General features: G+C 42.9%; 1 protein-coding gene across 7 annotated transcripts in view; it reads right to left on the bottom strand.

The window, feature by feature from the left end:
* SCMH1 (Scm polycomb group protein homolog 1) overlaps nt 1–13,071 on the bottom strand; it is a 221,940-nt gene extending 208,869 nt beyond the window's left edge. For 4 of the 7 annotated variants that reach the window (XM_025288969.2, XM_025288974.2, XM_025288980.2 and 1 more), the window contains exon 1: nt 12,892–13,024. The gene's annotated coding sequence lies outside the window, so the exon portion shown is untranslated. Of the gene's footprint in view, nt 1–12,891 lie in introns of all 7 variants that reach the window. The other 3 variants (XM_025288975.2, XM_025288978.2, XM_044945176.1) reach the window with 2 other exon arrangements.
* Between the last annotated feature and the right edge of the window lie 253 nt (nt 13,072–13,324).

The raw sequence follows: 13,324 nt of genomic DNA, 5'->3' as shown, positions 1-13,324 counted from the left end.
TATTATGTAAGTATGCTTCCATAAATAATACATCAATGTTGGGCTTTATATAAATATGTTCTGCCATTTGCTTTATTTTCTCAACTTTTTTATTTGTGAGATTCACCCAAGTTACTGTACAGATCTAGTTTATTCATTTTCGTTATTGTATGGAATTCCATTAGATAAATATATTATAATATTTTATTTCTTTTATTAATTATACATTTGGATTAGTTTGAATTTTCTGCTATAAAAATGTTGCATAAATATTTTTGTAAGTCTCTTTATATATGCATAGGAGTGTTTCTAAAGGGTATTTACCTAGGAGCGGAATTGTTGGATTAAGACAAAAATTGTTGGAACGTAGATTATTATTGCTTGAAATGATAAGCAAAATTTATAAACCTTTAACCAGATTCATGACGAAAAAAAGGGAGAGAGCCTAAATCGATAAAATTAGAAATGAAAAAAGAGAAGTTATAACCGACACCACAGAAATACAAAGGACCTAAGAGACTACTTACTATAGGCAACTATATGTCAACAAAATGGACAGCCTAGAAGAAATGGACAAATTCTTGGAAAGATACAATCTCCCAAGACCAAACCAGGAAGAAATATCAAACACAAACAGACCGATTACAAGCACTGAAATGGAATCTGTGATTTAAAAACTCCCAATAAACAAAAGTGTAGGCAAATTCACAGGCAAATTCCATCTTTTGTCAGTGTACACAGCACAGAGTCTGGCAGTTAAAAGACATTAATAAATATTTGTTTAATGAATGAATAAAAACTTGAAAAAAACACACATAAAGAGATTAGACAATGTTTTTAATCTCTTAATTTGGAACTGTGCCTATTAGGCTTTGTAAACTTTTATACTTAAAGAAATAAATTTAATTTAGCTTGGAGACTTTCCAGCAGTCCTTTGAGATAACCAGAGACAAGACAGAGCACCAAAAAATTGGGATTGGAAGTCTAAAACTTTAAATCATCTAACACAAATAGTTGTCTACCCTTTTCTTAAATATCTCTAAGAACAGGTATGCTGGCTTTCATGTTTTCTATTATACTTCACAGAATATAATGACTAAAACAGCCTTTATTTGCATCATGTTTGAACACCCCAGAGGAAAGTCTACAAAAGCAAATGTAAAGCAATTATAATAAATAAGAAACCACTTAGAAATGTGCCTATAATACATCAATGAGCAACAGATATACTGATTAAAATGAATATACAATTATGTACATGCTTTAATTTTAAAAGCTAACAATGGCAACAACTATAGTAAATACAGAGGGGGAAAATAATGCATCAGCCTTAAATGCTTTAAAATTTAAGGAAATTAATATATGATGACTTGTAGCAGAACCACCAGGAGGTTCAGAAAGCATCAGATCAGATCAGTCGCTCAGTCGTGTCCGACTCTTTGCGACCCCATGAATCGCAGCATGCCAGGCCTCCCTGTCCATCACCAACTCCCGGAAAGCATAAGAGTCTTCAAAAGTAAGTCATAGGAGACTGAACCATTCTGGACAAAATACAGAATCTCTAGTAAGAAGGCCTGGTTTTGAGTTGCTATTCTGACATTTACCAGCTATTTGACACTGGGCACAGCATTTAATTCACCTACACCTCAGTTTCTTATCAGTAAATAGAATTTATAATGACCTGGCATCCTATCTAACAGAGTTTTATATGCTTCTAATTAAGCAGAAAAAATGTGTGACATCCTTCAATAATATGCAATTGTAATTATCTATCCTTCTTCATCTTCCCATCTCCCCGACGGTGGCGATCTGTAGAAGTGTGTATTTTTTTTCCAAGCAGGGCTCAGTAGAGCTAGTATAGGCAAGAAGAGAGAGATTAGTTTGGGATTTTGCCCAGACAGGGACAGAAGGACAACAGAGCAAGGGAATAAAAGATAATGATAAGAGAGTGAATGAAATAAGCTAGAGACTAAGAAAGTTGGATAGGGAAGGAAGTAAAAACAGGTCATGCTGAGGTCAAAGGAAAGAGAGAGTACGGACACTCAAAGGTCAGGTAGTTGGCAAAATTTTGAACAAATATGTATGTCTTCATTTATAATTTCAGAGGTGGGCCATCTTCGGGTGAGAACAAAGTCCATGGTGTGACAACGCGAGCTGATTAGTTAAAAAGATGCTCACTTCAGTTGAAGAGGTCAATGTCTTGAAGAAATAGACATCCATATGAATACTAAAGTCACTCAGGGTAAGGCCAAAAATTGAGGTAGAAAGGAAGACTGTGTGTGTGAGGTCTTTAACAACAGAGAAGATGTACGTATAAGACAATAAGAGTGGTATAGCTGTTGTGCCAAAGAGAACAAGATTTTAACAAGTTCAGTTCAGTCGCTCAGTTGTTTACAACCCTTTGTGACCCCATGAACCACAGCACACCAGGCCTCCCTGTCCATCACCAACTCCTGGAGTTTACTCAAATTCATGTCCATTGAGTTGGTGATGCCATCCAACCATCTCATCCTCTGTCGTCCCCTTCTCCTGCCTTCTATCTCTCCCAGCATTAGGGTCTTTTCAAATGAGTCAGCTCTTCGTATCAGGTGGCCAAAGTGTTGGGAGTTTCAGCTTCAGTATCATTCCTTCCAATGAACACTCAGGACGGATTTCCTTTAGGATGGACTGGTTGGATCTCCTTGCAGTCCAAGGGACTCTCAAGAGTCAACACTACACTTCAAAAGCATCAACTCTTCGGTGCTCAGCTTTCTTTATAGTCCAACTCTCACATCCATACATGATTATGGGAAAACCATAGGGTTGACTAGACGGACCTTTGTTGGCAAAGTAATGTCTCTGCTTTTTATATGCTGTCTAGGTTGGTCATAGCTTTTCTTCCAAGGGGTAAGTGTCTTTTAATTTCATGGCTGCAGTCACCATCTACAGTAATTGGAGGCCAAAAAAATAAAGTCTGCCAGTTTCCCCATCTATTTGCCATGAGGTGATGAAAGCAGATGCCATGATCTTAGTTTTCTGAATGTTGAGCTGTAAGCCAACTTTTTCACTCCTCTTTCACCTTCATCAAGAGGCTCTTTAGTTCTTCGCTTTCTGACATAAGGGTCATGTCATCTGCATATTTGAGGTTATTAATATTTCTCCCAGCAATCTTGATTCCCACTTGTGCTTCATCCAGCCCAGTGTTTCTCATGATGTACTCTGCATAGAAGTTAAATAAGCAGGGTGATAATATACAGCCTTGATGTATTCCTTTTTCTATTTGGAACCAGTGTGTTATTCCATGTCCAGTTCTAACTATTGCTTCCTGACCTGCATACAGATTTCTCAAGAGGCAGGTCAGGTGGTCTGGTATTCCCATCTCTTTCAGAATTTTCCACAGTTTATTGTGATCCACACAGTCAAAGGCTTTGGCATAGTCAATAAAGCAGAAATAGATGGTTTTCTGGAACTCTCTTGCTTTTTCCATGATCCAGCAGATGCTGGCAATTTGATCTCTGGCTCCTCTGTCTTTTCTAAAACCAGCTTGAATATCTCGAAGTTCACGGTTCATGTACTGTTGAAGCCTCACTTGGAGAATTTTGAGCATTACTAGCGTGTGAGGTGAGTGCAATTGTGTGGTAGTCTGAGCATTCTTTGGCATTGCCTTTCTTTGGGAATGGAATGAAAACTGACCTTTTCCAGTCCTGTGGCCACTGTTGAGTTTTCCAAATTTGCTGGCATATTGAGCGCAGCACTTAAATAGCATCATCTTTTAGGACTTGAAATAACTCAGCTGGAATTCTATCACCTCCACTAGCTTTGTTCATAATGATGCTTCCTAGGGCCCACTTGACTTCACATTCCAGGATGTCTGGCTCTAGGTGAGTGATCACACCATCGTGATTATCTGGGTCAGGAAGATCTTTTTTGTATAGTTCTTCTGTGTATTCTTGCCACCTTTTCTTAATATCTTCTGCTAGGTCCATACCATTTCTGTCCTTCATTGTGCCCATTTTTGCATGAAATGTTCCCTTGGTATCTCTAATTTTCTTGAAGAGCTCTCTAGTCTTTCCCATTCTATTGTTTTCCTCTATTTCTTTGCATTGATCTCTGAGGAAGGCTTTCTTACCTCTCTTTGCTATTCTTTGGAACTCTGCATTTAAATGGGTGTACCTTTCCTTTCTGAAAGAGATGGGAATACCAGACCACCTGACCTGCCTCTTGAGAAACCTGTATGCAGGTCAGGAAGCAACAGTTAGAACTGGACATGGAACAACAGACTGGTTCCAAATAGGAAAAGGAGTTCGTCAAGGCTGTATATTGTCACCCTGCTTATTTAATTTATATGCAGAGTACATCATGAGAAACGCTGGGATGGAAGAAACACAAGCTGGAATCAAGATTGCTGGGAGAAATATCAATAACCTCAGATATGCAGATGACACCACCCTTATGGCAGAAAGTGAAGAGGAACTCAAAAGCCTCTTGATGAAAGTGAAAGTGGAGAGCGAAAAAGTTGGCTTAAAGCTCAACATGAAGATCATGGCATCCAGTCCCATTACTTCATGGGAAATAGATGGGGAAACAGTGGAAACAGTGGCAGACTTTATTTTTGGGGGCTCCAAAATCACTACAGATGGTGACTGCAGCCATGAAATTAAAAGACGCTTACTCCTTGGAAGGAAAGTTATGACCAACCTAGATAGCATATTCAAAAGCAGAGACATTACTTTGCCAACAAAGGTCCATCTAGTCAAGGCTATGGTTTTTCCTGTGGTCGTGTATGGATGTGCGAGTTGGACTGTGAACAAGGCTGAGTGCCGAAGAATTGATGCTTTTGAACTGTGGTGTTGGAGAAGACTCTTGAGAGTCCCTTGGACTGCAAGGAGATCCAACCAGTTCATTCTGAAGGAGATCAGCCCTGGGATTTCTTTGGAAGGAATGATGCTAAAGCTGAAACTCCAGTACTTTGGCCACCTCATGCGAAGAGTTGCCTCATTGGAAAAGACTCTGATGCTGGGAGGGATTGGGGGCAGGAGGAGAAGGGGACAACAGAGGATGAGATGGCTGGATGGCATCACTGACTCGATGGACGTGAGTCTGGGTGAACTCTGGGAGTTGGTGATGTGCCGGGAGCCAGCGTGAGGAACTCCACCTGTGGCAAAGGTCATGAGGAAGGAGGCTCAGCATACGCAAAGGCAGGATCGAGCCTCAGGAGTCCCCCTGGATATTCTCGAGCATCTACCCCCAAAAACCAGAGTCTGCCTACTTTACTGCTTTGTGCTCTCACCTCTGACTTTATGGGGGCTGTCCCCCACCAGCATCTCGCTCTCTCTGAAAAAGAGTTAACTTACAGCTCCAGTTAATAAAGTTCCTGGGCATAATGGGAGTGTTTAAATCCAAACCCCTCAGATAGCTCTCTAACTCGCCTGACAAATTTACCCGGATTCCTACAGCTATGCATACAATTGTTTACAGTCTCCCAGCCGCGAGAGGCACGGGAAGCTTAAGATATTCAAATAGCTTAGAGCCTCTCAGAGAGTTAGAAACTTGTCAGACTAAAACTAGCAAAAGATTTCATTGATGAGCCAATGCTTGCTGCCAAGTTTCCACATCCCCTGTTTTGTATCCTTGAATGTGTATTAATTACTATACTTGGTATGTAGAAAAATAAGTAGTGGCCTTGGTGTCAGCAACTTTAGACCCTTAAGGTAATAAATTCTTTCCTTTGTTGTAAACCCACTGCACCTCTGCCCTATAGGAATGCAACTTTATCTAACACCTTCGGAGGATGGCGCCAAACCTTAAAATAATTACTCTTAGAGAAAATAAGTCTTATGGATTGACAAACCTTTGTCAAGAGTCATAAAATGTTAATAGGCCTTTTGGCCAGAAGATGATGTAAATCACCTAAACCATTTGTATACGATAAATCTGCAGGAAAAGAAACCCTGGTTTCGATAAGGATCAAAGACTGCTGACTTTGCTGATTTCATATCCCCTATTATCCTCTATGTGCAACTTAGGGTATAAAAGCCCCGGTTGAAAATAAAGCTACGGGCCTTGCTCACCGAAGCTTGGTCTCCCCATGTCATTCTTTCTTTCACATTCTGGCTGAGTCTCCATCTGGAGCGCGGAGGTCCTCTGCGACCATTTATTTGCCTGGGCTTCTAAGACCCACTTGAGAAGGTGCCTAAGGTGGGGCACCTTCCGCTATTTGAGAGGGCGCCTGCAGCCTCCGTGGTCACAGCTAACCTGATGTCACAGGTTATATTGATTTTCCGCGTAAACCAAGCTACTCAGCCTCTTTTCTCCACTGAATTTTCCTGCTGAGCTATCCTCATTCTATTACTCTTTATATCTCTAATTAATATTTAAATAAAGCTATTGTATCCTGTTCGCCGAAGCCGTCTCCCCTTCGAATTCCCTGGATCAGCTGGGGCTGGACCCCGGCAGTGATGGACAGGGAGGCCTGGCGTGCTGCGATTCATGGGGTCGCAAAGAGTCAGACACGACTGAGCGACCGAACTAAACTGAACTGAACTGAGCCTTTCCTTTTCTCCTTTGCTTTTCACTTCTCTTTTCTCAGCTATTTGTAAGGCCTCCTCCATTTTGCCTTTTTGGGTTTCTTTTTCTTAGGGATGGTCTTGATCACTGCCTCCTGTACAATGTCACTAACCTCTGTCCATAGTTCTTCAGGCACTCTATTAGATCTAATCCCTTCAATCTATTTGTCACTTCCAGTGTATAGTCGTAAGGGATTTGATTTAGGTCATACGTGAATGGTCTAGTGGTTTTCCCTAATTTCTTCAATATAAGTCTGAATTTGGCAATAAGGAGTTCATGATCTGAGCCACCGTCAGCTCCCAGTTTTGTTTTTGCTGACTGTATAGAGCTTCTCCATCTTTGGCTGCAAAGAATACAATCAATCTAATTTCGGTGTTGACTATCTGGTGATGTCCATGTGTACAGTCTTCTCTTGTGTTGTTGGAAGAGGGTGTTTGCTATGACCAGTGCATTCTCTTGGCAAAACTCTGTTAGCCTTTGCCCTGCTTCATTTTGCACTCTAAGGCCAAACTTTCTTATTACTTCAGGTATCTCTTGACTTCCTACTTTTGCATTCCAGTCCCCTATGATGAAAAGGACATCTTTTTTAGATGTTAGTTCTAGAAAATCTTGTAGGTCATCATAGAACCATTCAACTTCAGCTTCTTCAGCATTAGTGGTTGGGGCATAGACTTGGATTACTGTGATAATGAATGGTTTGCCTTGGAAATGAACAGAGATCATTCTGTCATTTTTGAGATTGCAAACAAGTACTGCATTTCAGACTCTTTTGTTGACTATGAGGGTTACTCTATTTCTTCTAAAGTATTCTTGCCCACAGTAGTACATATAACGGTCATCTGAATTAAATTTGCCCATTCCAGTCCACTTTAGTTCACTGATTCCTAAAATGATTAGATGTTCACTCCTTCCATCTCCTGTTTCACCACTTCCAATTTACCTTGATTCACAGAATGTGTGGAATAGTGGTGCACAAAAAATTACAGTCAGCCTTATCTCTTTCCTTTTGCAAAGAGTGGTCTAGGAAAATGAGCAGCGCCCATTCAGAAGGGCTAGAGAGCAAGTACTCTACTGGCTCCCATTTAAGGCCAGAACACACATAAAACATCCTGTAAAATGGTTCACAGTTCAGGAAATAGGAGTTTCAGAGAACAAGTGGAAAGGTTTGAAAGGGAGCAACAAGCAGGATTGGGAGAGAGTAAAAGGAAGCCAGGTCAGCACCAGAATAACAGTACAGAAGAAAAACAGATGATTGGAGGAACTAGGACAAAGATAACAGAGAATAAGACTAGCCGGGTTTATATGGCCAAAGGTTATCAAAATAATTAGTTCCAGCAGTTCTCTGATGGCTAGGGAGTTAGCACTAAGCCCTTGGCAATGGTTTGGTTAAAATCCCTCATTTACAGATGTGGGTAACATTTGAGTATCTATTATGTATTTTTCACATTATGTAAAGTGCAATACACACACTACTTTAGTTAAGCCTTACACCTACACTTTTCCTCATTTTACAAATGAGGGAACTGAGGATCACAGAAGCAAAGTGACCAGCCCTGGGCTGTATTATTTAGTGACACTGAGGACCCAGGCTTCTTTTTCAAATCTAAATAAATATGGAAATATAAAAAAGAATTTGAAATTAGAACATCTTTAGTTACTTTCTTCTTCCTTTTTTTAGTCACTTTCTACCAGTGAGATCTTGTATGTTTTTAAGTCCACTAAGCCTGTCTACCAAACAAGGTTTTATTGCAAAGATTAAGCAACAACTACAAAATAAATCCTAGTAGCTATCTTTTTAAACTTATTTTCAAATGTGAATTTCTTACTTGGTTTATTTCAAACACAAATTCAAAGTTTCTAAATTAACACCTACAGATTTTACAGTTAGGAGACTGAGGTAGAGAGGAAGGATCTACAATCTGTGGCTCCCTAGTATATTTAGGATCAAGTCCAAGCTTCAGAGTTTCAGGTCTTTAATACTATGGCCCCAGCCCACCTCTCTAGCCACATCTCTCACTACTGACTGACACAAATATAATACTTAACCTCTGGCAACTATTAAGTTTTAAAAACATATGATATAATTTCCCCATTTTATAGTTCCACCTAAATTATTTAATCTATTTCAATGTGTTCTCCAAGGCCTAAATAAAAGTCACCTTGAGTGTAAAGCCTAACCTTGTCCCCAACTGTTGAGAAATGATGGCTCTACCTTCTGAACTTCTATATCGCTTTGCTTTACCTCCCTCAGAGTATTTACTGCCTTTTAATTTAGTCAAGCATGAAAAAATATCATTTCTGCCAGCGGAGCTTACGTCCCTTAAAGGTAGTTGGAAGAGAACTACCATTTACTTTGCATCTCTGAAGTGCCAATTGCTTTTATAGTGTGTGACACACACACACACATTATTTCAGGTAATCTTTGTGACACCCCACAAAGCAGAAATCTATTTTTTACATAGAACGATACTGAAAGTCACAGAGGTTAAACAATTTGCTTACAGTCTTAAGGCCAGTAAGCAACACAGCTCAGATGTGAATCTTGGTCTTTCTAAACCAAAGCCTAGGTTCTTAACTATACTCTTTCCAGAAACCATGGGTATATCCTCACTACTGATTGCTTCCTATCTATCCACAGAAAAAATATCAATGGACTTTTTGTCATTAAGTATTAGCAGAAAAGATTTGATATAGGGTATCTGCTCTCCTGCTTTTCAAGACTAAGAACAGACTTTTCAGACCCAACACGACTAATATGAGATCAGAATAAAGATGAATAGATCCGAATCCTGCTTCCAGGAAGGAAAAGTAAAAAACCATTACTGTCCCATTCCTGCATTTATAAATTCCTTCTCCTCTGAGGTTTCCACCATCTGGTTATATCAATCCTTATCCCTCCTCCTCATCTGTCTTCTACCACCCTCCCGATTAATCCCTTATATTCACTGCACCTGGGTCACAATCTCTCTTATCCGCATCCTGAATCACTTCACTACTGATGCAGAAGACTCGTTCCATACAACAGCCTCCCAGTTCCCTGTCACACTCAGCTTCGCCAGCCTTCACCTTTGCTGTACTTCAGCAATCCACACACAGACCTAGCTGTCAGTGAGAAGAGCTTCACATCAGACAATTTAACTCTAGAATTCCACTTTCTGACCACACCTCTGGTTTTTTTTCCTATTTTACTTCCACCACATTTGCTCACTGATCTCACTCAAAAAATCACAAAACCTCTAAGTCCCAAACTGAAATCATTATCCAATGTTTCCTGTCTCAGTTAATGTCACCGTCATCTCCGCAGTCACCCAAATCAAAAACCTGAACATCACAGTGGGCTACTCGCCCTCTGGTCTACACACCCAACCAATCATAAAGCCTCACAGATTCTCTCAACTTCATCCCTCTCCTCATCCCCATAATCACATTTTAAAATTATTCAAGCATATCTATAAAAACCTTCCAGTGATTTAAAAAAATCACCCATTGAATTCATTTCAAGATACTTATGCATACAAGGTTCACCATGACATGGACTCTGATTGTATTTCCAGTCTCACAACTTACCACTTGTATCGCCATCGTTATTTCTTAGCAGTACCAAACTACTTGTGGTTCCCTAGGCAAGCTATCAGAGAAGGCAGTGGCATCCCACTCCAGTGTTCTTGCCTGGAGAATCCCAGGGACGGCGGAGCCTGGTGGGCTGCCGTCTATGAGGTAGCACAGAGTCGGACACGACTGAAGCAACTTGGCAGCAGCAGCAGGCAAGCTATTCCTTTTCTCACACTGATGTCTTTCCTCAAACTATTCTTCCTATTTGAAGCACATTTTTTTACTCATCTTTGTCTGACTTACTTCTACTTACCATTTAGGACTTGGGCCAGGTGTCATCTCTTCCTCAAGACTTCCCTCAAGTCCTGAGCTAGTCTGAGTGCCCTCCCCTTGGTGCAAGTATCAAGCAGCAAAGCTCTCACTTTTTATTCTGAGATGACCTATTTTAGCATCTAATTTACCATTTCCACAAGGATTGGAAATGTATCTTACTTATCTCTGTCTACCCAGTTAACATAGTACATAGCATAGTGCCTGACATACAGTAGATACATTAAGTATAAAGTTTAGAAGATGTTGCCTTTACATTTTCAGTAGGATAGTCACACCAGTTCTTTCTCATAGTTTTTTAGTATTTCCCACTATTAACTCCAAGTCCTTTGAAGGGAAGGAATCAGAGCTTTTCCTGAGTCTGTACAGTTCTGTACAGAACGGTGCTATACAAAGTCTTATCCAACTTACATAAAAGGGAAACAGTATTTGCACAAACATACCAGAAATCAAAACTTGACCTGTGCTGCAAACTTCAAAACCATCGACCAATTGAAAAAATGAAGACATAAGAAGAAAGATAAAGAACCAATTCTGACTGCTGGTATGTGCTTGTTTATGTTAATTTGTTTAAAATATAAATAGGGTCCCAGATACAAGAGCTTGACATTTTATCTATAAGGCCATCACATCTCTCCTAAGTTTAAAAAATTACTAACCTGCAGGCTTTCTTAGGCAGGGGTTCAGGATGTTGGTAAAGATCCTGTTTAAAAACATAATCCCAAAAACCAAGGCTAAGTGATGAAAAAGTAAAAAAAAAAAAAAAAAAAAAAATGCTGATTGGTATGTGAGCAACAACAACAAAAAAATGTCCTTTTTCATAGTAATTTTGGGTCTCGTGTTGGTAGTTATAAAGAGAGCAAAGAGTTCAATATAATAAAGCATTTCCCTCTCCAACTAAATATTAAATTGCAGTCTGGCATCAAATGAGATCTCAAATGCTTTTCCAGTATAAAAAATAATAAGCTCTTCTATTTGCATGGTGCACTGCAACACTTCAATATACACAGGCTCATTTGATAAAGTGTTTATAGACATTTTTAAAAACGAGGGAAAAGCCAAAATTTTCCACAAAATAAGAACTTTTAGTTGGTTTAAATAAACAGTACTAGATGTCTTTTTTTTTTTTTAAGTTTAAAACACAGTACCGAAATGAATAAAAGAATAGAGTACCTTATATTTAAGCAGGTCTCTCCTTGGAGCCAAAAGAGTTTCTTGCAGAAATTTAATAGGTTTTGTCTCCTGGCTTACACTAAGAAGCTCTCCATTAAAGGGCAAACTAGAGTTCATTCAGAGAAGGAATGAGAGAACCCCAGACTATGACAAACAACTGAAGGCAAGTGGAATCAGTTAGTAAAGACAAGGCTCCGGTCCGGGGACATGATCTTCAACTATCTTAATGGGTGTCCATAAGGGAACAGAAGTAGGAAGAATTGGAGGCATCTATTTCTTTCAACCAAAACAAACAAACAAAAATTTCGAAACACCAAAGCTTTCCAGGAACGAATAGGTTTCCTAGGGAAGAGATTAGTTTCCCGTCACTGGAGAAGATCTTCAAATAGACTGGTCAAATTATTAGGGTAGAATTTGGGATTTTCGAAGCTACTTTGGTATGGGGTGAGAGAAACGGATCCTAGATGACTTTTAAATTCCTTTCCAATCTGGAGACGTTCTGGGGTTCACCTATCTCCTGGAAACCCCTTTTCATTCCTCTGGGGCTGGCCCACAGCCGTGCCCACGTGTCCAAGCCCTCCCGGCCCCCGGCTCACCTCAGTGCCCAGAGTCCCCCGCCCCCGTCGGAGGTTGGAAACAAGCTCTCCCCGCCCGTTTCCGGCGGCACACGTGAGTTGTCCCGGCGCAGCTCCCGCAGCCGGAGCCAGCCCGGAGGACGCGGCTGACAGCTCCCCGCCCTTCGCACCTCCGACCCTCGGCTGGGCCAGGAAGCCCGCCGACCTCGGTCCTCGCCCGCCCCGAAGCGGATCCAGCCGGCGAGGATCCACAGGCATCTCTCAGCTCTCCTGTCGGAGCAGACTGACAGCTCCTCCGACTCCTGGCCCTCGGCCCAAAGCCAACACTCTCCGGCCGACCCAGCCCCGCTAGCTTGGACAGAACGACCCCCGCTCGGACCGCACGCGATGCTGACCCTCCAGAGTCCCCGTGTCCTTGAGTTTTTCCCTCGCGGAGCCCCGGGGTGCCCCTACTGAGAGAGGGCCGCGGGCCGGATACTGGGCCCCGCCGGACCGGCCGCGGATGCAGAACGCCGCGGGTGTTCCCGGACCGCTGAGTAGGCGGGCGACAGCAGCGCTCGGACCCCTGACAGGCTGACCGGCCAGGACACACAGACGGACAGTAGGGCCCGAGGGGCGGGGGCAGCGGCCCGGCCGGTCCCGGCACCTCCTTCTCGCCCGGGGCGGCCCCTGGCGGCCCAGGCCCCTCAGGGAGCGGGCTTTCCTGGCGAGCGGAGGCGGCCACCGAGGCGCTTACCTGCGGGCGCAGCGACGGCGCGGGGCGGCTCACTCCCTGCCCGCCGCCATGTTTCCGCTGCGCAGCGAGCGAGAGAGGACGCGCGGAGGGGGCGGGCGGGGGCGGCTCCGGAGAGCGGCGGCGGCCGGTCGGCCGGCGGGCTGGCGGGCGGCGGGGGGCTCGACCGAGGCGGCGGCGGCGGCGGCGGCTGAGGCGGGGGCGGGGCGGGGGCTCCCTGGCCCCGCCCCCCGGGCCTCCCGCCGTGGGGTGGCGCGCGCCTGGGCGGTTGGGCCCGCGCGGAGCCGGGGGCCGGAGGAGGTAGGGGGGTGTGTGTCGAAGGGGTGGTGAGTACGGGTAGGGCGCCCCCAAGCGGCCCGGCCTAGCCAGCGCCCGCTGTCGGCCTCCTCCCGCCTTATACCCCGAGGCCCAGATCCACACCCCCACTGGCCCTGCG

Source organism: Bubalus bubalis, chromosome 6 (genome assembly GCF_019923935.1).
Source record: "Bubalus bubalis isolate 160015118507 breed Murrah chromosome 6, NDDB_SH_1, whole genome shotgun sequence".
Taxonomy (NCBI): domain Eukaryota; kingdom Metazoa; phylum Chordata; class Mammalia; order Artiodactyla; family Bovidae; genus Bubalus; species Bubalus bubalis.
The sequence above is the reverse complement of the archived record's forward strand: the minus strand, read 5'-3'. Positions and strand labels throughout refer to the sequence as shown.